The 23850-nt window shown below is 35.9% G+C and overlaps 1 pseudogene; it reads right to left on the bottom strand.

The window, feature by feature from the left end:
• Positions 1-4016: 4016 nt before the first annotated feature.
• Positions 4017-4798, bottom strand: LOC110206257 (small ribosomal subunit protein eS4-like; annotated as a pseudogene).
• Between the last annotated feature and the right edge of the window lie 19052 nt (positions 4799-23850).

The raw sequence follows: 23850 nt of genomic DNA, 5'->3' as shown, positions 1-23850 counted from the left end.
TAAGGAGGTGAACAGAATTTTAGGAAAGTTAGATATGATAGATCCTTGGAAAAAATTGAATGGGAATAGAGAAGAATATACCTTTTCTTTTTCTCAGCAGTACATGCACCTACATACAAACTGATCATGTATGAGGGTACAAAAACCTCACAACCAAATGCCAGAAAGCAAAAAAATCAAATCCTTTTTTTCTAAATCATAATGCAACAATAATTACATTCAATAAATGGTCATGGAAAGATATATTAAAAATTAATTGGAAACTAAATCACCCAATCCTAAAGATTGAGTGCGTCAAAGAACAAATCAGAGAAACAATAAATAATTTCATTAAAGAAAATTATAACAATGAGACTACATATCAAAATTTATGAGATGCTGCCAAAGCAATACTTAGGGAAAACTTATATCTCTAAATGTTTACATCAGTAAAACACAGAAAGAGCAGACCAATGAATTGAGTTTGCAATTTTTAAAAATTGGAAAAGAACAAACTAAAAATCCCCAATTAAACACTAAATTAGAAATCCTGAAAATTAAAGGTGATATTAATAAAATTGAGTGTAAGAAAACCATTGAATTAATAAATCAAGCTTAGAGTTCGTTTTATGAAAAAATCAATAAAATAGATAAACCATTAGGTAATATAATTTTTTAAAATGTGAGAAGCAAATCAAATTACTAATATTAAAAATGGAAAGGGTGAATTCACCACAAATGAAGAGGAAATTAAAGCAATTATTAGGAGCTGTTTTGTCCAATTATATGCCAATAAATCTGATAATATAAAGAAAATGGATGAATATTTATAAATATATAAATTGCCTGGATTAGCAGAAGAGGAAATAGAATACTTAAATAACCCCATCTTAGAAAAGAAATTGAATAGGCCATCAATGAGTTTCCAGGAAAAAAAGTTTCATGACCATATGGATTCACAAGTGAATTCTACCAAATATTTCAAGAACAATTAATTCCAATATTACATAAACTATTTGGAAAAATAGGCAAAGTAAGAATCCTACCAAATTTCTTTTATGACATAAATATGGTGCTGATATCTAAAGCAGGAAAAGCAAAAACAAAAAAAGAAAATTGTAGACCAATTTCCCTAATGAGTATTGTTGCAAAAATTTTAAATAAAATACAAGCCAGGAGATTACAGCAATATATCACAAGGATCATATGCCATGACCAGGAAGGCAGGGTCAATATTAGGAAAACTATCAGCATAATTGACCATATCAATATCTAAAACAATAAAAATCATGTGGATATATCAATAGATGCAGAAAAAAGATTCTGACAAAATACAACACCCATTTCTGTTAAACAACAACAACAACAACAACTAGAGAGCATAGGAATAAATGGAACTTTCCTTAAAATAAGTATTAGTCATTTAAAACCATCAGCAAGTGTTATCTGTAATGGGGATAAACTAGACATCTTCCCAGTAAGATCAGGGGTGAAGCAAGGATGCCCATTATCACCACTATCATTCAATATTGTGCTAGAAATGTTAGTTATAGCAATAAGAGAAGAAAAAGAAATTGAAGAAATTCAAATAGGCAATGAGGAAACAAAACTATCACTCTTTGAAGATGACATGATGATATACTTAGAGAATCAACTAAAAAATTAGTGGAAATAATTAGCAACTTTAGCAAAGTTGAAGGATATAAAATAAATCCAGATAAATCATCAGCATTTCTATATATTACCAATGAAGTCCAGCAGCAAGAGATAGAGAAACTTCATTTAAAGTAACTGTAGACAATACAAAATACTTGGTGGTCTATCTGCTAAGTCAAACTCAGGAACTATATGAACACAATTATGAAATACTTTTCACGTAAAGTTAGAGCTAAACAATTGGAAAAAATATTAATTGTTCATGGGTAGGCCAAACCAATATAATAAAAATGATAACTCTACCTAAATTAATCTGTTTATTCAGTGCCATACCAATTAAACTACCAAAAATTATTTTATAGAGCTAGAAAAAATAATAAAATTCATCTGAAAGAACAAAAGGTCAAGAATATCAAGGAAATTATTGACAAAGAATATGAAGGAAGGTAGCCTAGGTGTACCACATCTCAAACTGTATTATAAAGTGATATTCATCAAAACAATATAGTACTGGCTAAGAAGTAGAGTGGTGAATTAGTGGAATAGTTTAGGTACACAATACACAGTAGTAAGTGACCATAATAATCTAGTGTTTGATAAACACGAAGACCCAAGTTCGAGAGACAAGAATTCACTATTTGACAAAAAAGGTGGGGGAGGGGGCTGAGAAAACTGGAAAAACAGTTTGGCAAAAACTAGGTATAGACCAACATCTGACATCATATAGGAAGATAAGGTGAAAATGGGTAAATGATTTAAACATAAAGGGTGATACCATGGGCAAGTTAGGGGCACATGTAGTAGTTTACCTGTGAGATCTATGGATAAAGGAAGAATTTGTGACTAAACAAGGAATAGAGAGCATTACAAGATGTTAAAATGGATAATTTTGATTATATCAAATTTAAAAGTTGTTGCACAAATAAAACCAATGCTGTTAAGATTAAAAGCAAAGCAAAAAGCTGGGAAAATTTTTCTACAGCAAGCATCTCTGATAAAGGACTCATTTCTCAAATATATAGATAACTGAATCAAATTTATAAGAATACAAGTCATTCCCCCATTGATAAATGGTCAAAGGATATGAACAGGCAGTTCTCAGATAAGAAAGCAAAGCTACCTGTAGCCGTATGAAAAAAAATGCTCTAAATCACTATTGATTAGAGAAATGCAGATTAAAACAACTCTGAGATACCACCTCAAACCTATCAAATGAACTGATATGACAGAAAAAGAAAATGCTAAATATTGGAGGGAATGTGGGGAAATTAGGATATTATTGTACTGTTGGTGGAGTTGTGAACTGATTCAATCATTTTGGAGAGCAATTTGGAAATAGCCAAAGGACAATCAAACTGTAAATATCTTTTGATCCAGCAATACCACTAGTTCCATATACCAAAGATATTTTTTTGAAAAAGGAAAAAAATACCTATTCATACAAAAATATCTATAGCAGCTCCTTTTGTGATGGCAAAGAATTGGAAATTGAGGGGATGCCCATCAACCAGGGAATAACTGAATAAATTGTGGTATATGAAGTACTAGTGTGCTATAAGAAATGATGAGCAGGCAGATTTAAGAAAAACCTGCAAAGACTTACATGAACTGATGCAAAGCAAAGTTAGTAGAACCAGAAAAACACTGTATACAGTAATAGCAATATTGTATGATGATCAACTGTGAATGATTTAGCTATTCTCAGCATTACAATGATCTAAGACAATTCAAAAGGACTTATGATGTAAAATGCTAACCACCTCCAGAGAAAGAACTGATGGAGTATGAATTCAGATGGAAGCATAATATTTTTCATTTTATTTTTTTTATGGGTTTCTTTTTTAGTCTGTGGTTGGTTTTTTTTCCCCACACCATAACTAATATGGAAATATGTTTTGCATGATTGTATATTATAACCTATATCAAATTGCTTACTGTCTCTCAGAGAGGGGGAGAAGAGGAACAGAGAGATAATTTGTAACTCAAATTTTAAAAAAATGAATGTTAAAAAAAATTTACATTCAATTGGAGTAAAAGAAAATATTTTTTTTCTTAAAGTTTTATTGGTATCTTTTGTTTTCACATCAGCCATTTTGGGATATGTCCTCTCCCCATCCTCCAATCAGTGAGCCATCCCATGAAACAAAGAAAAGCAATTACCTTCTAACATTTTATGCAACATTCATACCCACAGTACCCTAATCCAAGGAAAGAAAAGAAAGGCATTTATGGCTTGTTCAACTTCACTTGATAAGCCTGAGTTGTTTAAACTACCTATTTCTTATTATGTGTATTTTTATTTTGGTAGGGCAATCATTTTTTGTTAAAAATTATAATATCTCAATTTGATTGAAACCCTACAAATTCTTTTCTGCAATCATTTAGCCACTACTCTGCTTAGCTTCCAGTCTCTTGTCTCTTCAGCAATTGTAAGGCAGATACCCTTTCCTTGGGGAAGAGAGATCCAAGGCTTATTACCTTTGCCAATAACAAAAATGTTTGAGAGCCCAGTGGCAAAACTATTGCCATTGGCATCTTTTACATGGACAACATCAAAAGAGCCAGGATGTTTCTCCCTGTTTGTGATCACACCAATCCAAGTTGGCTCCACCGGTTACCAGTATCAAACTTGATAAAATCAACAATCTTGCCAGCTTCTAAATCAATCTGAACTGTTTCATTCACTTTAATGAGAGGATCTGAGTAACGGATAGTACAGGCATCATGGGTCACTAGATGGGGAATAATTTTGTACCCACAAAGATTTTTCTCACTTTGCACAATTTATATTTAGCCTCCTCAGCTGTAATACGATGAACAGCAAAGCGTCCCTTTGTGTCATAAACCAGTTGGAAATGTTCACCATCTTCTCAATGCTAATGACATCCATAAAGCCAGCAGGGTATGTAATATCAGTGCGGACGTTGCCATCAATCTTGATGAATCACTGCATGTAGATCTTTACTTCATCTCCAGCCAGGGCATACTTGAGTCTGTTTCTCAGGAAGATGATGAGCAGGAGACACTCTCTCAGTTTGTGGGAACCTGTGGATGGTCTTGGAGCAAAAACTCCTGTTAACTTATCCAGAATCCAGTGCTTTGGAGCTGCTACATGCTTCAGATGCTTCTTGGGACCATGAACCATGGTTACACTGTACCAAAGATAGAGTGGGAAATTTACTCGGCTGTAGGGTCAGAGGCTTAGTCTACTTAAAAGCTGTGTGACTTTGGCCATGTCACTTTACCAGCAGCATGACCAACTGGTCCCAAGACCGTGGGGCAAGAAGAGAAAATTTTGTTTTTAAAACACCACCAAATATAAAATTTTTTTGATACATCTAGAAATTCCCTCCCCCCAAAAGGAGCAAACAATTGTACCAACTGTTATAAAGATGACCCCAGACTTGGTTCTGAAGACTGGTGTATCAAAGACTTTTTATTAAAGAGGTCGAAGTGCATCATTTCGATTCTCCGGAGAAGCTCCTTGGAAGGGGAGAAAATGCACATGGTAAAAGAAGCCAGGGCAAGCTTTATAGTTAGTAATTGCCTAACTCCTCCCTTCTGGATCAGGATTGGTCCTAATCCTTCTGGGTTACAATCTTCCTTATATGTCCCACCCCTGACATACATTATGTGCCTAGAATTGTGTTATCAGGAGAAGTTAGCCTGTCTGTGCTGGTTTCTTATCTACTTATATGGAAACTTAACTCTTTCATTTCTCACACCAACTGCAAGTAGTGACTCAAAGGAAAAAATGGATTTTCCACAAGGATCACATGAATATTTAGAAGAAATGTAGCAAAAGATAAAAAAAACTCTGGGAGAAAGAATAAATAGCTTAGAAGAGAAAAATGGTAAGTCTTGCACAAGTAATAAACTCCCTGAAAACCAGAAAAGACCAAACAAATCAGTGAATCCACAAGACAGCAAGAAACATTAGGAAAAAAGTCAAAAGACTGAAAAAATAGAAACAATGGAAGCTAGCTGATGTAAAAAAAACTGACCTAGAAAATGGGGGGGGGATCCATAATTTAAGAATCATTGAACTAAAATTGGACTCTCTGAAAATGGAAAAAAAATTTTTTAAAGCCTGGACACTATATTTTTAAGTACTCTTGAATAAAAACTTCCCAGATCTACTATAACCAGAGGAAAAGTAAAGATAGAAAAATTCACTAATTACCTCTTGAAAGGATCCTCAAAAGGAAAAGTCCCAGCAATGAAATAGCTAAAACCCAGTTTTCTCCCATCAACAAAAAATTACTGCAAGCATCCAGAAAGAAGCAGTTCAAGTACCAAGGAACCATATTCAAGATCACACAAGTCTTGGAAGCTCTTATTGCAAATGAAAGGACATCTTGGAATATAATACTCTAAAAGGGAAAAAATAATAAACTTACAAGCAACAATAACCTACCCTGGAAAAAGGTATCATGCTTTAGGGCAAAAAAGGGGTGGGGTGGGGAATTGACATTTAATGTTAGTCAAATAGCAGACATTATTAAGTGACCATTACTGTGCTTAGTGTTCAGATAAAGACAAAAGAGAGTCCCTGCCCTCAAGCTATATAAAGGATGAAGAGGAAGGCACTTTAATTAAGAGGTATTGGGAAAGGATTCAAAAGATGGGATTTTAGTTGGGACTTATAGGAAACCGGGGAAGCCAGTACATGTAGATGAGGAGGGAGAGCATTCTAGGTGTAGGGGACAACCAGAGAAAATGCATGGAGCGAAGAGATGGTGTCTTGTTTGAGGAACAACAAGGAGGACCCTGTTATGGGATAGAAGAGTACATGGCTGGGAGTAAGGAGTAAAAAGATTGTAGAGGTAGGAGGGGACTAAGTTATAAAGGGCTTTGAACACTAAACAGGATTTTTCTAGTTTATCCTGGAATTCACTGAGTGGGGAGATGGAGGTAGAGCTATATATTTGGACCTGCACTTTAGGAAAATCACTTTGGTGGATGAATGGAGGATCCATTGGAGTATGGAGAGATTTGAGGCAGACTCACCAGCACTATTGCAGTAGTCCAGGCCTGAGGTGATGAGGTTTTCAAATATTTCTAATGAAAAGACAGCAGCTGAGTAGGAACTCTAAAATACAAACATGAGTCAGGATAAAACTAGAAAGGCAAATTTGTTTGAGCATAAACAGCACTAGCACAAAATAATTTTAAGAATAATGAAAATATAAAACATAAAGCAAAACATAATTCTTTCAGTTTTTTAATGCAGTTGAATACATTTTCATATTACGTATATTGAAAAAATATTCTATGCATGTCTCTCAGTTTTGGCATTCCATTCTGTTTGCATTCAAAAATCTGTGCAGAGTTAGTATTAATACTAATTTGTGGCAGCATTTCCATTTATTATTATCCATAATACATGTTAACTATGTCATAGATATATGACAAGTAATCTGTCATTCTCAATATAAATCAGTTAGTAAACATTAAGTACCTACTATGTGCCAGGCACTGTGTCCTAAAGTTTACTTCATGTTTCAGCTACCTTTTCTAAATCTACACCAAGCTATTTAGTGTATGTGAAATTGAGTTTGAAAATCATTAGAAGTTTATCATAACTATTTGTTACTGGCTAAAAAAAAGGAAAGTAGATCAATGGAATAGACTGAATATGGATGAATCAGACACAATTGAACTCAACAACCCAGTTTTGGATCCAAAAATACAGATTACTTAAGGAAGAACTCTATTTGACAATAACTGCTAGAAAAACTGGAAATCAATTTGAAGAAATTAGGTTGTTGTTCAGTCATTTCAGTTGAGCTTGACCCTTTGTGATTCCATTTGGGTTTTTTTGTTTGTTTGTTTGTTTGTGGGGTTTTGTTTTTTTGGCAAAGATACTAGAATGGTTTACCATTTCCTTCTCCAGCTCATTTTACATATGAGGAAACTGAGGCAAATTGGGTTGAGTGACTTGCCCAGGTTCACACAGCTAGTAAGAGTCTAAGGCTGGATTTGAACTCAGGTCTTCCTGACTCCAGACCTGGCACTCTATCCACTATGCCATATGGTTGCCCTTGAGGTATAATCTTATACCACAATAAGCTCAAAATGGATTGCTCCTAGAAGAAGTTTGTCAATCTCTTATGGCCCCATTCACAATCCCTGTAATTTTTTGGAAGCAAAGTACCCCTCCCTAGCCAACAGTACATGTGTTGTCTTCTCCTGTTATAATGTAATCTCCTTGAGGGCAAGGACTATCTGCTTTAAAAAAAATTTTTTTGGAACATTTTTTAAAATTCAGAACTTAAACACCAAAAATTAAAAAAAAATTTTAAAGAACATTTCCATACACATAAAAAACAAAAAATTCTACATGAAATTGTGACTTTCTTCTATATGCAGTTATGTTCTCTGGCTATATTCACCCTCAAGATTCTAGGGATATGCCTGACAGGGTGAGGTGTCTTTCCATTGACCCCCATTCTAGGTTTATTTCCTTCACTGTTAGTAAGTAGTATACTAGTTCCATTTAACTCACATCAATTATCTACTACAAAGAAAAATTTACTTGGAAGATACAGCAATAACAAAATATAAAAAATGTCCCCCAGTACTCTCCCCTATATCACCTCAGTCTCTGGGGTGAATGGGTTTAGACATTGCCCAGTTTCTATATTCATTGGTCTCACTAAGTTCACATCCAAAAATAGTATTGCTGTCAAATGAATCTTTGTTTCAGTTATGACTACACTAAGTCCTGAAGGTCACTCCTCAATCCTTCTAGAATTAATGCTGGGCTGGCAGCAAAACCCCGCATGTACTCAACTCTTTAACTTGATGGTTCACATTCCTGACCTTTTGAAACTCACAAGATTACTTTGGATTTTAGTAGTAGTTGGAAGAAGTGGATTGTGAGCTGAGCCTTAAAGAATACATAGGATATTTCCAGAGAGGAAGGGTTTTTAAATTCTGGACCAGTGGAAATCAGAGCAAGATCATTGTAGGTGATGGCTTTGTTTGTTTGTTTGTATTTATGGAGTGATAATTCTATTTTTGAGGTAATAGGAACATTGTACCTGTATTTCCTTGTCTTTCCTTTGGTCATAGAAAGAGGCAGTCAGGTAGTAAGTGAATATGTAGGAATATAGACAGAACATGCCATAACCTTTCACTATGCAAACATGAGGTTTCCTGATTGGCTCAGACTGAGTCTATATTGCAGGCAAGGCAAATAAGTGGGAGTAAATCTGCAAATCCTAAATTGGTAAAGAATGGGAAATTTCTTGTGGAGAAGATTCCATTCCCTGTTTTAAAATAAATTGTTCTAAACTTAACATGTAGAACACATACTAATAATTAAATGAACTATGGAGTAAAGCTATAACATAAAATATTTTCATTTTATGAAATAAAATAAATAAACTAAATCTTTTTTTCTTCACACATTTTTGTTTTATTTTGATGTCTTTGGTTTTTATATCTTATGTATTTTCAAATATATATTTCCCTTACCCAGTGAACTTTTCCTTGTAACATATATTTAGGAAGAAAGACAAAAAATATAAATATTAACAAATACAGACCATGCATTTTCTCTTTGTCTCTTTCTGAATCTCATTATAAAACCCCATGGCCTTTGGGGTGTTTTTTTTTTTAATATTGGTTTTAAAGAATTCAAATAACAGCTGAAAAATTAGAATATTCTGAATCCAGTTTTTATATTTGGCATTTATAGTTATATAATCTTATTATTTTTTTTTAAAAAAACAAAATTTGCACCAGAAACAAAATTTTTACTCTAGCTATTTATTTCATTATTTACTCTAGTTATTTTCTTTTAGCTGCTTATTATGCCCTTAGGAGGATGAAATTCTGCTAAGGAACTGATAACAGAATACTTTTTATAAGAAGATGACCTCTAATACAAAAATGAATTCATTCAAAAGTTGCCAAATTAATGTCAATTGTAGCAAAATGTTCTGGAATGGGATGTATAAATACATTGAGTCATCAATTTCAAAACAGTGCATATCAAATAAGTTGTTTATGATAAGACATTTTCAGTTACTAACCATGTTCAAATGAATAACCCTGAGTAAAACTGGCTATCCCTTTAAGTCAAGACAAGAGACAACATAATTCACTTTTCTGAAATTCTTTTCCTTAACAAAGAACAGAAAATTTTTATGATATTAACTTCACTAAATAACAGAATTATACTTTTGTTTCACAAATCCTTATGTCATTGTCTAATTATTCCCATACTATTGTGAGACATTAAAGGGTCTTATCTTAAACAAGAATATATAACTAGTAACAGGCAGAAGACAAAGCCAAATACTCAACTACTCAGTTGCTTAGGATATAGAAAGGACTAAAATTCTAATATCTGTATCTTATTATAGTAGTTCAAATATACCCCAGGATTAGCTTTTGAGGTAAAGATTTAATATTGTGTTCATGCTGATCACTTGCCAAAATTATAGAAATTTGCCATAATAGGGGGAATAGGGACATAGGGGAAAATGTCCCCCTAACTTAGTGTCAATTCCAGGCTAAGAGACATATATATAGCCAATTGTATTGAGCCAGGCTTAAATGGTAAGATACTTTCCATTCAAGGAGAAATATAATTCTGGGAAAATTGAGTCAGGGTAATCCTAATTTAGCCCATGCCAAGAGTTGTTTTTCCTCTCTCTCTGTCTCACTCTGGCTTTCCCATGAGAATTCCACCTGCAGTTCGTAGATGTCACTGCCCATATGGTTACTGGCATTATGGATCATTGGCTCAATAGCATTTCTTGATGATCATACCTAGAATCAGACTCAGAATAATATTAATTACAGTTCCATAAGGTTTAACTTCAAACATCAAGTTGCAATAATCATAGTTTAAGTGTTAAGTGTTAAAGTGTTATACAATCAGTTATTAAGGATCACATATCCTTGATAAAAAGTGTTGACCATAGCCTCAGATTGGCAATAGTAAGTGATTCATCACTTAAAAAAAAAAAGGTCACAGCTTAATTTGTCCTGGTTAGAGAGATTGGCAATGACAGGAAGAATGATGGACATGATTATAACACAGCCAAGCTCAAAATTTTCTTGTGTGGGAAGATGAATTAAGAGAATCCAACCATAGTATTTCCAAGGTCACCCTTCCAACTTTATTCCTAGGGACAAATATTCACTAGCCTTAGATCACAGATGTCACTCCCATTGAGCTGCTGGCATTTTACTTGAAACAGTGGAACATTGGAACAACCTGAAAATGGAGCTCAAAAAGAATATCAGGATCCCAAAAAATTTCACTTTAAACAGCAAAGTTTCATTAATCACAGTAGGGCTGGTCCCAATTGTTATCAATACTCTCAAGTTGTTGCAATAAATTAGCTAATAAAAAGTTACCAGACCTTATAAAAAATTACACTAAAGGTTTTTACTTAACTGTCTACTAGTACTTCTATTTCTTAAAAAGAGCCTAAAATCCATTCTGATGTAAAAAGATAGTCATTAGACTTTCATGAAGTAATATAGGTATAAACCTCTAAACTGTCAGATAGTTATCTCTTGTTCAACATTTGAAACAAAAAAGAAAAATCCAAGATTGGAATTTGTTAAGAATAAGTTGGTTTAAAATGTAACTTCAATATAGATCTTTCCAGATATGAAATTATAATTCACAATAGATTCATACTATAAATTCCTAATTGCCATAAATAGATTCTTAATTATCACTCCCTTCTAGTAAAAAAAAAAAGTTTGCAACGGAGGAAGGAATTCCATTTTCTAAGTGAAAGCAATGCCAAAAAATATCCCCAATTAAATTTGCCTTATCATAATAGCCCCTAAAAACCTAATAATCTTTCAGTTTTCATAAGTGATAGCCAAATAATTTTAGATGGAATTTCCTCTTTAATATAGGCAGGTACTTCAGAATATTAACAATTTTCTAACATTTTTTTTTCCTTAACAATTCAGCTCATAATTAACAGTTCAGCTCATAATATAGTGACATCTAGATTAGAAAATAAAGCTGTGTTACTAACAATATATCTATACGATATTTTAAGCAATATTATGAATTTTAAACATAAAACAAAACCCATTTCTGGTCAAGTTACCTCAGTTATTTGATTTATAATGTGAATAAAGATAACACCTAACATTAATCTGATAATTCATTGTATTAGAAATATTGTTAGAAAAGTAAATTTTTCTTTAATTCTTTTGGGTTACATATTTAATTGTTAAAAGACTGATGTAAATATATTATTTAAAAAACTTTTATGGGGCAGCTAGGTGGTGCAGTGGATAAAACACCAGCTCTGGAGTTAGGAGGACCTGAATTCAAATTTAGCCTCAGACACTTACTAGCCTTACTAGCTATGTGACCCTGGCAGATTGACAGCTGAACAATTTCCAGATTGCTCCAAAAGTTTGCACCAGTCTACAGTTTCACCAAAAGTATGACATACAATTTAAGATAAGGAAAAGGTTGTTGTTGTTGTTTTTAGTTATGTTGGTAACAATTTAGGATGACAAAAAAAAGGATTTTTAAAGCTAAGGTAGTGGGGAATATGGGTGTAATCATAGGGACCACCTAATCAATTAAGTTCCCCACCCTGGCCCACTTGACTAGATTATAGAATGTAAGGGGCAATTATTGTAAAGAATTCAGTGTTAAATTTTGATCCTTTCAGACTTTAAATGGTTGTATTCATGACCTATAAGTGTATTTCTTTGCTAGTTTAAGAAGTGTGATAATGTTCCTCAATCAAACGAGGTGGAATTATAGGGCAGCTACCCTTTATCTGGCTGAAGAATCAGCCATGATCCAATGGGCCTTATTATAATGAACTAGCCAGCTAAGAGCCAGTTGAGACAGGAGGAGTTCTGTCATTTGATGAAGTCATCCTTAGTAGTTGAACAGAGTGAGCTATGAAGGAAGAACCTCTGCTCTTGAGAGGATATTGCTCTTCTCTTTTCCTTTGTGTTTTTTCCAGAGGGAAAGTGAAGGGAATTTCTCTTCCCTCATCCCTGACCAGCAATGACACCTTGCAAGGGAGCAACTCACCCAATAGGAGATGCTTCACTCAGCAAGAAGAAGGTTCAAATTGAGAACTAAAGAGAGGCAAAGGCCTAGGAATTCACCCAACAGAGAAGCTGTACTGAAGGGAAGCAATGTGAGAATACCACAAGAAAACAAGAGACATCAAGACCCTGCAGTGCCTGAGGGGTGGGTTTCCTTGACCACAATGTGTTCCTTATACATGTCTCTCCACTAGTATATTCTTTGTATGTGCTAACTAACACTAAATGTATTTGTGGGAAAATGTGCTCCATGTTTATGGGGAGGAATGTTTTGTTACTACTGATATTACTACTACTACAACTACTACTACCACTGTTCATGCTATGTGTCGTTGTCCAGTCATTTTCAGTTGTGTCCAACTCTTCATGACCCCATTTGTGGTTTTCTTGGCAAAGATACTGGAGTAGTTTGCCATTTCCTTTTCCAGCTCATTTCCAGCTCATGAAAACTGAGACAAACAGGGTTAAGTGATTTGCCCAGGGTCACAGGGCTGGTAAGTGTCTAAGGTCAGATTTGAACTCTTGAAATGAGTCTTCCTGACTCCAGGCCTGCCACTATATCCACTGTACCTAGCTACCCAAGATCAGTTCGGACCAAAGAGAACACTTAGCTGTCCATGATGAATTTAAGTCACCTAACTCAGAAGACCATCATCTTCCAGTACTGAAAAAAAAATGATGGATAAGTTTTATGTACTACTGTCTTGATCTTTGAAAAACTGTGTAGAATAGGAGATGTACCACAGGACTGCTGAAGGGCTAATTTTCTGTCTTGATTTTCAGATTAGGTAAGAATATAGCTCATAAACTATAGACCAGACACACTGACTTGGATTCCTAGAAAATTTATAAAATATATTTTGTGAACATCTAAATATTTAGAAAAGAAAGCAGTGATCACTAAGAGCTATCATGACTTTATTAAGAACAGGACAGACTAACCTCATTTCCTATTTTGACAGGGTTATGATATTAGTAGATCAACTGAATGATACATATGTGTATATATACACATTTAGAGGAAGCAGGAGGAGGGAGAGGAAGAAAGATTTAGAACTGGTAGAATGGCTATATCCAAAGGGCAGTCCCTAATGATTCAGCATTAACTTGTAAGGAGATCTTTAGTGAAGTAATGCAGAGATTTGTGTTTGGATTAAGCTGCTTAACATTTTTATCATTTACTTGGATAAAGATTTAAATGGCATCCTTACCAAATTTGCAGATGACAGATAAGTAGAAGTAATAGCTAACATGTTGGATGCTAATGTCAAGAACCAGAGAAATATTACCACACTAGAATATTAAGTCAAATCTCATAAAATGAAATTTAACAGGGATAAATGGAAAATTTTTAAACTGTGTTCAGAAAGACAACTTCACAAATACAAGAAGTAGGAGGCACACAGCTTTAAAGCAATTTGTCTAGAACTTAGTAAATGCAAACTCAACATTACTCAAGGTATTATATAACTGCAAGGCTAACACTTTATGGTTCGCAAAGTGATTTACATATATTATCTCATTTGATTTGATCCTCATGACAACCCTGAGAAGGAAATGCTATTGTTAGCCCTGTTTTACAGATTAGGAAAATAAAGCTAAGAGGAGTTAAGTAATTTTCCCATAGTTACACAATAGCTAGTAAAGGTCTGAGCCATGATGTCAATTCAAGGCTACCTGATTCCAAGCCCAGCACTCTACTCGCTATGCCACCTAGCTGCTTCAATATGTTCTTCCATTTATTTGGTAAAAATTGTTCTTTCCACAATTAAGACAAAACATATTATTAGATTTTCTTATAATTTAAAAATAACTTTTGATGTTGTTTTATCAAACAAGTTAGATTTCATTGTGCTACATGGTATGATATAAAAATGTGTAAGTATCAGTAGATCAATAAACATTTATCAAATGCCTACTATGTGCCAGATGCCATGGATAAAAAAAAAGAGGCAAAAGACAATCCTGGAATATCATGGAGCTTACAATCTAATCGGGGAGAAAACAAGCCCAGAAATATGTACAAACAAGTTATATACAGGATAAATAGGAAATAATTAAGAGAAGTGTTGCAAAAGACTTCCTGTAGAAGGTGGGACAGGGATTTTTACCAATAAGGATCATAATGTATACTTAGCTGAGGAGCATGCTTCTAGGAAGATCTCAATAATGGAGACACTTTAGAGCAGGAAAGGCATTCTGTAACTGGTTCTAGTTGGCTGACCATGTGGTGAATAGGACCCTCTTTAATTAACTGTGGTGAGATTCAAAAGGGCTATAGTCAATTTAGTCCTTCCTCTGTTGGTTTAACCTTTTTTCTTGGTTTGATGTCCACTCTTTAGTTGACTTCTTCCTGGCTGATAGCATTTGGTGAGAGCAACTTGTATAAGAGAAGATGCCTTGTGCTCTCCCCATCTAAGGCCAACATGTGGTCTGTGAATACAGGCCTTGATTCTTTTTTTTTGCCTTAATATTTGTTCCTTCTTTTTAGGTGATAGGGATTAATCTGGAGGCTATAATCTTATGAGTTTTGAAAGGTCAGGAGAGCGAATCATCAAAGGTATAGGAGTGTAAGAGCAGAGTCTGTGTCAGGTTTTGCAGCTAGCTCAGCAATGAGTGAACTTTAGGACCCAGCTCATCAGTACCTTAGTACTTCATTTGAAAGTGAACTTGGTGGACAAGTACTATATAGATAGCATTAAGTCTCAGATCCCTGTCCCCTAGGAACCAAGGTAGTACAGAGTCTCCACTATTGTCCCTAAGGTGCTGGGGTGGAGGAAGGGTGTGAAAGAAAAAGAATAGTAGTACTTTTGTTCTTGTATTTTCAAATTAAATATTCTTTTGTAAAAGCTAACGTTAATTGGTTAAATGGAATTAGAGCATTAGTGACTGGTGGCTACACACCAGGAACTGAGGATAGAGATGACAGCATTAAAGAAGAGATACCCCAATTCCTCAATGGTAGTTCTAGAACCTTGAGGAGGGAGATATATCTGACCTTGCTCTGGGAGAGAGAGGACAGAGAGACACTACCATATGTATCTAAACCTAATTTTTTTTTCATCATATAGCTAGAAGGTGCCATTCTTTTCCAGGACCTGAAGGGAATTACATACCTAATGGCCTGGGGGACTGTATAATGTATTTTATCATAACCCCTACTTCAGCCCAAGCTGAGGGCAGTTTTCCTGAGTAATACCTTGTAACACTGTATATGACATCCTCAGAGAGAAATGAAACTGCTGAGCCCACACTGCTGTATACCTATATAAGTAGGGAAGGGACTTCTGATTTAGAAAGTGCTTGGAAAAGTGGAGAAAGAGTTCAAGAGTGAGAAACGAGAACACACTTTTGAATGACAGACAGGTGATCTCCCTGGACCACAGGAAGTTTAGGGAAGTTGTCCCCCAGAATATTCCTTGAGTTCCAGTGCTTGAAACTTTAGTTTGGTGAGATTATTCCCTCTTCTAAAAGGCCTAATTTATTCTTGTGAATTCATCTGTCTAATCTGTATGACTTCTCCCAATTTCTGTAACAGTCCATGATTATCTTTTTGTATCAAGAGTTAGTGGGAGGGAGCAAAGCTGAAGAGGGTAGGCTAACTGTTACCCTTCCTTTGAAAGCAAGCAGATAAAGTTTCTCCTGAGCCCCAAAAGAATCATACACACAGACTACTACCACTATTTGAGATGTGGCAGATAGATGTAATTCTATCCCAGTACCCCTTTTGGAGATAAATAAAGATGAATAAAGGAGTTAGCACCCAGCCACAGCCTTCATCCTACACCCTACAATGGCAGAAAACACAATGTGCCTTGGAGATACGGAATAGTACTTTCCAAATCAGATCTCTATCCATGCCACATGTGGGCCAGTTAGTTTATATTAGACAGAAACATCCTGTTTGTGATATGAATGAATAAACAGACATCTGTCTTTCATGCCAACCAGAAAAAGGAAAAAAACCACACCCACATCTATATTACATAGAAAGTCTAAGTATCATTTAGTCTGAGATAATTACTTTATCCTGCTATTCCATTCTAAATTCATTTATTTTCTTTTTCTTTATAAATAAACTTTAGAAAGCATGTTATTGTGACCTAGAAAGTGTTGCATACAGATATAAGAAGATGTAGGTGTAAGACCTGGGCAATACAAAGGAGGAAAAAGTAATTAGGGATGGATTGGATTTGGTAAATTTTTGAATCCAGGGAAACAGCAAGGTTACTTGCTGAACTCCAAAGAGTTCTATGACTCAGGGCTTCAAGTTGAAAGAAGGTCTAGAAAACAATGAAAGGTTAATGCCCTAAGTCAAAAATCAAAGGACTCCTGAACCAATTCTGAAGAGAAGCTAGAATCCCCAGAAAGATTACCAATGTTAACAAGACCTAAAGTCCAAGACTTAATCTTTTATAGGCACTAAGGTATGAATGCTTATTGACGTGTTCAGGAGATAATAAATAAAGTACTTTCTGTGGCTATAGAAGGCTTATGTGGGAGATAAATGGTAGCAGATTTGTAAATGTAGATTGGACCCAGACGGAGGTAGTCTTTGAATACCAATCTACAGTTTGAATTTGATCCTGTTAGGCATTGGGGAATCCTTAAAATTTTTGAGAAAGGGAGTAACATAATGAAAGCAGCATCTTTAGAAAATTAACCTGGCAAAATATAAAGGATGCATTGGAAGACTGGGAGGTGAATTAGGAAGCTGTTGTGGTAAACTAGGCAAGAGTTGATGAAGTACAGGATTAGAGAAGTGACAATGGTCATGGAAAGTTAGGCACAGAAGCAAAAGATATCACAAAGGAAGAATTGACAGAACATAGTTATTTTGAGCCCCAGTGAGAAGACACATTATAATACTATGACAAAAATATGGATTCTCTGTGAAGGGACCTTACAAAGCATGCTCTGGAACTATGGATGAATATCTAGGGCACAAGCTTTATTACACAGACAGAAATGGCTCATTACCTTTAAGAGCTAAGGAGGGCTCTGAAAGTTGTCTTTTTCTCTCCCTAAATTCTCCTCCCCATGCCTGTTTGGTAACAGTTTTTTTTAAGTTTTTTTCTTATTCTTTATCTAAAGCTGTTACTTATTCTGATTTTCACTTCACATAAAAATTCATGGTCAATTATGAATGCTTGTTCTGCATGAATTAAAGTATTAAAGCTTAAAACTACGCTAAAACTTTTGAAACACTCCATGTGTGCACATGTGTATGTGTTTTGCATATCAATAAAAGGGGAAATAAAGGCAGTACCTAGCTAGATGCACAATAATATTACAATGGCTTCAAAACCTGTTTTTAGCGATTAAACTTCAATTCTGATCTAGATGCTCAAAAAAAAATACACACACATACATATGTGTGTGTGTGTGTGTAAATCATTTTTTAAAGCTCCCTAGTTGCTTTACCCTGCAGAATAGAAAATCAGTTTATTACTGTTGCAGAATGTGGTTTGCTTAGGCACCTTAAGCATCTCTAGTGTCCCCCACATAGAGGAGACAGCTTTGTTTGTGGAAGTCTGTGCTAAGCCAAACTTTGTTCTCTATAGTGACACCTTGTGGTTATACTGATATCATGCCTAAGGTTTCCTCTCTGCAACTTCCATTCATTCCATCTAGTTTCCACCTTCTGTGGCCAAGCAGAGCAAGTTTAATCCTTCTGCCCCATGACACTCTTTTTATATGTAACATGGATGTTCTGGCCTCTCTAAGGTCCAGACTCACATCTTATCCTCCTCAGGGTTCTCAGGTATCCTGAAAGAGTTGGGAGATCTCCTTTCTCGGCTTAAGCCTCAACTGGCTATTCCCTCACATCTACCCCATTTTTTTGTTTTTTGCTTTTTGCTAGGCAGTGGAGGTTAAGTGACTTGCCCAGGGTCACACAGCTAGGTCAAAGGTCTGAGGTCAAATTTGAACTCAGGTCCTCCTGACTCCAGGGCTGGTGCTCTATCCACTGTGCTACCTAGCTGCCCCACCCTCACCCTATTTTTGAAGGGTCCATTGGCTATCACTTCAGCTCCATTAAACCACTTACCATCAAATTAGCTTTTACAAAAGTATGCTTATTTCAAAGATACAGCAAGAACAAGCATATAGACATCTCACCCAACACCTTGGGTACATGTTTCTCTCTACAGATACCTGTTTCTGGGTATATGTAGGTGTAAATTAGGCTCACAGTTTAGCTGGGTTCCTATATAGCATTTGTTCCATTAAGTTCAAGTCCAAAGCTGACAGTTCTGGTGTCCTTGAGATCCTTGCTCCTCAGAGCATCACTGTTAAATTGGTTGCAACACTGGCCTGTATTTCTGAACTTCTGGATTCCTGTGGCTTAAGCTTCCAGACCAGAACACTCTATTACCTGCACATAGAAATAAGGAAAAGACCAAAGAACCAGACCAAATTTGGAGGGCCATGTGGACTGGGGAAAGATAGGATAGGTGGTCCTAGGGCCCTCTCCTCTCCCCCTTACCAAATCTCACAGACTGTGAATGAAAGTAACATTTCACCTTCAAACAGGAATGCAGCAAAAAGTCCTGGCCATTGCTGAGTTAGTCCATTTTAGTCTTGAGCAGGTCCAGCTATGCGGCCAATGGAAAAAGGCTGCTCCTTATGACATGGTAAGCCAACACAGAATGTCCTTACATGCCCTAGCTTCCCCAAAACAGTCCCTAGTTTCTTCCATGTGTGTGCTGCCATCTTAGGGGGCCTAGGCATGCACCAAGCCTCCATTGTACAGATATCTAAAGACAGCAGCCATGGAAGACAGCTAGGTGGTACAGTAGATAGAGCAACCAGCCCTAGAGTCAGGAGAACCTGAGTACAGATTCAGCCTTAAATACTAGCTGTTAAACACTTAGTCACTTTTTAGGGGAGCCTAAACATGAGCCATATCATGAGTATACTTAGACATTTTCCTGGAGAATTCTAAGTTGGAATAGTAAATTAAAGAGTAGAACTGGCCCTTTGAGGTCAAGACCCCAACACTGAACCTGATCTGTGAATGTAGACAATGGAAGCTTTTTATTCCCTGAATGAGGACATTAGTCATATGAAAAATGGTATAGTGATAACATTTGGACTTTAGAAGTAACTGCTTTAGGGTTTCTAGTTCTACCTATGCCATATCAAACTCCCAACATCTCTAATTTCACCTGGACTCCAAAATTTACCTACTCTTCATGGAGAGCTAATAACACGAGGAAGCTCTAGGTGGAGACTTCTAAAGAATCCATTATTTTTAGTAACAAACTAATATGCAAAATTCTAAACATATAAAATTTGAAAAGCAGAAATAAATTTATAAGATCTTAAAACAAATTTAAATAATGTTTAAGCTGATTCATACTTTTAAACATCTATTATGTATACAATTGTGTAAGCTTTGCCTGGCAATGACTCACAGTTAGTGAGTCAGAGCCAGGACCTCAACCAAGGTCTTCTGGGTTTCCCCTAAGCCTAACTACTCTTTCAGAAAAAGGAAGAAATTAGAGTAGCTGCTTCCAATGCACAAACACGAGTCCTTAACATCCAAGTGTCTGGCATGTCGTAAGCAATGAAAATCTAAATGTAGCATGTGTATGTTGCCCATGTAGGTTATGTGTATGTGCACAAGGCTCTCTGTAAATGTGGCTCACAAGGAGGCAGGAATAGATGTCTCTGGAATCAAAGTCACTCATTTCCAAGGGAAAATTTGATTCCTTTTCTTTCCAGAAAGGAGCAAAAGTTTGGGGCCCTGAAGCTGGCCCTCTCTGCTTTCCTCAAAGATGAGGTTGCAAACTATAATTATATCTGTCTACCCATCTAAATATTGCTATTGTAGGGAAAATGAATTTTAAGTTCAAACTGCTTTCCTGGTCATTATCTCTTAATGGAGAAGTGTCCCAAGCTCTATCTGAAGGCTTGACTCAGTTCCAACTACATGCTAGTTATATAAAGACCTTCACAAATTGCAAATAATACACGAATCCATTTATCCAAGTAGATAGCAAATAGAAGCCAGAAAAGTTATACTGTTGAGAAGATAGCAGGTAGTACACAGAGTGGAGGAGCTCTCCTGCCAGGAGTGAGATATCTCAGTTCAACAGAGTGTCACTGAAGGGGAAATTCCACAAAGTCTAGATATGAAAACTGGAAAGCAGGGGCATTTTGAGACACCAGTTCCTCTATATGTATGTTCCTTCCCAAAGTTTTTCTCTCCTTCCAAGGCATTCTTCCTGAAGAGAGCCTGGAACCACATGTGTCCTCTCTCCAAGCTTCAATTCAATAAACATTTATTAAGTGTCTCCTAACAACAGACACTGTGCTAAGCACCGAGGATACAAAAAGAGGCAAAAGATAGTCCCTGCCTTCAGAGAGTTTACAATCTAATGGAGGCACAACAACATGCAAGTAAATATATATATTATATATATATTATATATATATATATATATATATATATACACACACACACACATATATATGTGTGTATATATATATATAAGAGAATGTATGCATGTACATATATATATATATATATATAGAGAGAGAGAGAGAGAGAGAGAGAGAGAGAGAGAGTGAGAGAGAGAGAGAGAGAGCAAGTTATATACAGGATAAATAGGAAATAATTAACAGAGGGAAGGCACTGGAATCAAGAGGAGTTAGGGAAGGCTTCCTGTAGGAGGTAGGATTTTAGTTAGGACTTAAAGAAAGCCAGGCATAGCTGAGGAGGGAGAACATTCTAGGTATGAAGCACCACCAGAGAAAATGCCCAGAGGTGAGAGATGGAGTGTCCTGTTCATGGAACAGCTGGAGGCCACTATCACTAGCTCAAACAGAAGGGAGAGGGGTGGGAAGGTGTAAAAAGACTGGAAAGGTAGGAGGGGGCAAGGTTATAAAGGGCTTTAAATGCCAAATAGAGCACTTTGTATTTGGTCCTGGAAGCAACAGGAAGCCACTGAAGTTTGTTTTTTGTGGGGGTACAAGGTGTGTGTGACGGGATTGGACCTGAGCTTTAGGAAAATCATTTTAGTGACTGAATGGAGGAGGCTGGATTGGAGTGGAGAGAGGTTAGAGGCAGGCAGACCCAGCAGCAGGTGGTGATGAGGGCCTACACTAGAGTGGTGGCAGTGTCAGAGGAGAGAAAGGGGTTTATTCAGAAGATGTTGCAAAAAGGTGAAATCTGCAGGTCTTGGCACAGCTTCGATTCGGGAGGTGAGAAAGTGAGGAATCCAGAATGACTCCTAGGTTGTGAGCCTGACAATAACTACAGCAAGCATTTTCAACAATTAAGGACTTGCTATGTGAAAGTCACTATGCTAAATGCTGGGGAGGAAGAAATATAAATATCACATATGGCCCTTCCTGTGTAGGTGCTTACAGTCTAGTTGGGGAGAAAAGATCTGAACATAAATAACTACTCCTATTCTTCCTTCTGCTCACCCTCATCTACCTATTAAACTCTTATTCACAAAGCACCTCTTTCTGATCTGCTAAATAGATATTCCATTTTCTCCAGATTCCCTTTGCTCTTGATTCCTATCTTAATGGTTATACCTTCTGTCTCATAGATAGTTACTCCACAGTCCTCCATGTACTCTATGTCATTACTCTTCTACTCAAAAATCTGTGGCTCCTCTTTGCACATAAGGTAAAAGAAAAACTCCCCAGCTTGACGTTTAAGGCCCTCCATAGCTGGTTTCAACCTTTCCTTCTAGCCTATGGAAAAATTGACCCATTTAAAGTGTCAGGTTTTTGTTTTTATTTATTTATTTATTTTGGTAAAGTCAAGGTTGGTTTGTGTCTTTTTTTTTTATCCCCAAGGCTTCTCCCTTCTCCCTTCTCCCCCAAGCCTTATGAATATTCTCTTCAAAATGGGAAAGCCCAGAAGACTGAGTCTTCCCTACTCTCGTTCTGGTATCTTTCACTTCCATGTTCAGGCTAGAGCCCACTTGACCACACCTCTTTCCTTGTTCAAAACAAGGAAGGTAGTTTTCTTTAAGGCCTAGTTCAAAGGCCACCTCTTCCATTAAACCTTTCTTTATCCCTTCACCCCAGCTAAAAGTCATCTTCCCTTCCCCTGATTTTCATTGTGATCATTGTAATTTCAATGTGATCCTCTGATCACATTCTACTTTGTATCTTATTTCTGCATATATACATATTATCCTTACTATTAAACTGTAAACTTGCATGAGGACAAGGACTATAATTTTTCAGCTTTTTATCCTTAGTGTCTAGCACAGTGCATTAGATATATTAGGTTCATAATTAATGATATATATGTTTTTGTCCCTCCTCATATTATCTTATATTTACTATTTAGAAGTTTTATCTTCAGGAGAATGTATGCTTCTTGAGGGTAAGAACTGTGCTCTATGCCTTGCATGTAGCATGAGCTTCATAAACATTGAACTGAATTGATACACTTGTTTTATCTTCTCCTTCCTTGAGAGTAAGAGTCAAGTTTCATTCATATTTACATTCCTCTGAAGCACCAAGCGCAATGACTTCATATTTAATAGATATGTGTTTAATGGAAATAAAATAAGTATCCATTGACTGGGGAACATTTAAATAAGTTATGATACACGAATATAAAAGAATGTTACTGTGCTGTAAGAAACAAGCATGAGGAATACAGAGAAGCATGAAAAGCTTTATATGAATTGATACCAAGTGAAGTATGCAGAGTCAATAATAGGTAGCATTTAAGTGCATGGCATGTTACATATGCAATTTTGTTTGATCCTCACAAATGTGAGATAGATATTATCACCACTCTACAAATGAGGAAACTAAGGACAAGAGAGGTTAAATGACTTCACATACTTAATAAATGTCTGAGATAGGATTTAGACTCAGGACTTCCTATCTCCAAGTCTAGCAACTTATCCACATCCATATCCATTCTATCTATGCATCACCTAGCTGTCTATGACTGCATTAATGTAAAAAGAAAGAACAATAATTGCATGGAACCTGAAGCCTAGTTATTCATAAAAGAATCAAAAGTGTATGTTGCAAAATTATAAAGGCCAAGCTTGGTCCCAAAGAAAAGATATGAGAAAGTACCTCTTCTTATCCTTCTTTGCAGAGATTGGGATCCATAGCTGTGGAGCATTGCATATAACATCAATTTTTTTTTAATCTGTT

This window comes from Phascolarctos cinereus, unplaced genomic scaffold (assembly GCF_003287225.1).
Source record: "Phascolarctos cinereus isolate Bilbo 61053 unplaced genomic scaffold, phaCin_HiC Scaffold_726;HRSCAF=1367, whole genome shotgun sequence".
Lineage (NCBI taxonomy): Eukaryota > Metazoa > Chordata > Mammalia > Diprotodontia > Phascolarctidae > Phascolarctos > Phascolarctos cinereus.
The sequence above is the reverse complement of the archived record's forward strand: the minus strand, read 5'-3'. Positions and strand labels throughout refer to the sequence as shown.